Genomic DNA, 3,344 nt, shown 5'->3' on the forward strand with positions numbered 1-3,344 from the left:
CCCGCAAACTCCTTCGCTCCGCTCCGCTCCGCGGCCCACAAGCAGCTCCCGCCGTCCTACGAACTGCTCCACCAGCCTGTCCACAAGGCACTCCAGCCGTCCTGCAAACTGCTCCACAATATATCTTCAGGCTCCCCCACTACTTAACACAACACTCAGTGATTTCAGCTCTTAGGTTAATTCAGCTTGTAGTAGAGGATCCTCAGTGCTGGTGCACCATTAGCCCAAAGTGAGCTCAGCAGCCTGTAACCAGACTCCTAATGGAATCAAAATTAGCTCTGATATTCCACAGTGGAGAGAGGAGGAAGTGCAATTAACATGTAAGGCCCTCACCAAGGGGCCCATACCACCAAGTATTAATACTTGTCCCCAGCCTCTCTCTCAATTCACAGAGAGTTAAAACCCATGACCCTTGCCTAGCGAGTGCTACTTAGTTGATGGTGAGTCCCTCCGTCATAACAAAAGGCCAAGTACAGTTCCAAGCACAGTTCCCATAATCAGAGTAATAACAATTTATTCTTCCTGCCCCAATAACAGAGACACTGGGGATCCCAGAGCAGCCAAAGTGACTATTTGGGCAGCTATGGCCTCATTCTAGGCGGGGTGGGTGTGCCTATGCAAATGAGATCGGCCCCTGAAGTTCTTTTCCACAACTTGCCACACCTCACCACCAGATGTCAGGGTGGAGCTCATCCTGACACTGGTTACATCTCTAATGGCACAAAACCAAACAGCCATAGCCCTGCCCCTTCTGAGGCCCCACCCCCACTCACTACATTCCCCCTCCCTCAGTGGCTTGCTCTCCCCCACCCTCAGTCACTTTCACTGGACTGTGGTAGGGGCTTGGGGTCCAGGAGGGGATAAGGGCTCTGGCTGGGGGCGTGAGCTCTGGGGTGGGGCTGGGGATGAGGGTTTGAGGTGCAGGAGGGGGGGTCCAGGCTGGGGGGTGGGGCCAAGGGATTCAGAATGTGGGGGGGGGGGCTACGAGTTGAGGCAGGGAGTTGGGGTGTGGGAGAGGATGAAGGCTCTGGGCTGGGGGTGCTGGTTGTGGGGTGGGGCCAGAAATGAGAGTTTCAGGGTGTGGGAGGGGGCTCTGGGCTGGGGCAGGGAGTTGGGGTGCAGGAGGGGGTGAGGGCTCTGGCTGGGGGTGTGGGCTTTGGGGTGGGGTTGGGGATGAGGGGTTTTGAGGTGCAGGAGAGGGCTCCAAGTTTGGGGTGGTTCAGCGCTGGGGTAGGGGGTTGCGGTGCAGGAGGGGGTATGGGTTCTGGGCTAAGGGTGTGGTCTCTGGGGTGGGGCTGGGGATGAGGACTTTGGGGTGCAGGTGGGGGCTCTGGGTTTGGGGGGCTCAGGGTTGAGGCAGGGGTTTGGGGTTTGGGGTTGGGGTGCGGGCTTACCTTGGGCGCCTCCCGGTCAGCAGTGCAGCAGGGCTAAGGCAAGCTGCCTGCCTGTCCTGACACTGTGTTGCGCACGCCCTGGAAGCGGCCAGTGGGTCTGGCACTAGTGTGGAGGAGGGACAGAAATATCCACGTTCCGCTCTCGCCTGCAGGCATTGCCCCCCAGCTCCTATTGGCCGGTTCCTGGCCAATGGGAGTGTGGAGCCGGTGCTCGGGGCAGGCACCTCCACCCCCGCAATAGTGCCAGACCTGCTGGCCGCTTCCAGGGCACAGCGCGGTGCCAGACCAGGGAGGGACTATCCTGCCTTAGCACCACAGCGCTGCTGACCAGACCTTTAACAACCCGGTCAGTGCTGACTGGAGCCGCCAGGATCCCTTTTTGACCGGGTGTTCTGGTCGAAAACCGGACAGCTGGTCACCCTACAGGCACAGTGGCCTCTTATGTGGCACACATCCACTGCCTCACAGTAGATAGTCGGGGAATGAAGCAGTGCAGCTGTACCAATTCCGGTGGGGCTTGCAGAAAGAAATCAAAGATGAACTGGCCTGTGCAGAGACACCTATGGGCCTAGATGCCCTTGTGGACCTTGCCATCCACATAGGTGAGCACTGTGAGAACGAAGAGAGGAAAAAAGTGGTCCCTCTACCCACATACCGTGATCTCTGTTGTTAAGTGTTGAAGTCTGGAATGTTGTTGCCTCAGTAACGTCATTCAGGCTGCCCAGTGCTTTGGTCCTTGGAGCTCCAATGTTATCACTACTAGCCGCAGACAGGGCAGCCTGCTCATTCAGCAGACCTCAATGTTACTCATAAAAAAAGACCATAGACTTGGTCTGGTGGCAGAGGTGCTCAGCCAGCTTTATTGTCAATGAAGCATGGAACCAGCTCCCTGGATCTACGTCTATACGTACACTAACATACATATGCTTGTTACAATGGAGTCAGTTCAGTCAGCAGTGGGACTCTCTGCTGCCCCCTTGGTTGGACAACGGGTTAAGGTGAGGTACTCCAACATTTATAGACAAACAACTGGGATCAACAACCTACGTACCACTGTATATATTTCATGACATTTGTTTGTTACCTCCCCTTGTTCCTGATATCTTGAACACAACATCCCTATTCATTATTTGGTCAAACCGTCTTATCTTGTACTAGATTGGGATGTATCTGTACTAGCTGGAATATATTTATGTAAATATCTAGTGCGTCGTACATTAGCAGTAACTTTGCCAAGTCCATGTACTGGATAGTGATCTTGTAAGCATCTGCTTTAATACATGGCCTGAGTTTGGTTCACAACCTCTGGTTCAGGCCTCAGTTCTTGCACCAGGCCCAGTGCTCCAGCCTCTCTCTCTCTCCTACATTCCACAGCTTTTTGTCTTTTTATGGGGAGAATGTTTACCCATCATCCTGGAAAAGCATAATGCATGAAAATGATCCAGTGGGCTAAACACTATTTTATGGCCATTTTGCTCTGCTCATCCATACATTCATGCCCCATGTGTCCAATGGTCTGCACATTCCCTCATATGACCTGTGGAAATTTTCCTTCAGGCAGTTGATCTCAGTCCTGTATTGTGGGCCTGGGAATGTTATTTCTGGGATTTTGATTGAGGCTTGTAGTTTTAAATTCATTGTGAAAACCTGGGATAGGCACTATTACAATACATTCCATAGTTTTATCCACATGAGGAGTAACACAGGAATTTGGAATAGTGACATCAGAAATGAGGCCTTCATATATAAATTTCTTGCAATTAGTTACTACATGGTATGTCCATCCATGACATAGGTTGCCCTTACTGCTGGTTGTCACCATCTGGTAAGCTTTGCTGGGCAGAAGACAGGAGTGGCTAGCTTCTCTGATCCATTGGATTGGCCTAAATTATTGTGGCCACACACTGGAGTTGCGATGCCAACAACATTTCTGGCATAACAAGCCGTGTG

This window comes from Caretta caretta, chromosome 24 (assembly GCF_965140235.1).
Source record: "Caretta caretta isolate rCarCar2 chromosome 24, rCarCar1.hap1, whole genome shotgun sequence".
Taxonomy (NCBI): Eukaryota; Metazoa; Chordata; order Testudines; family Cheloniidae; genus Caretta; species Caretta caretta.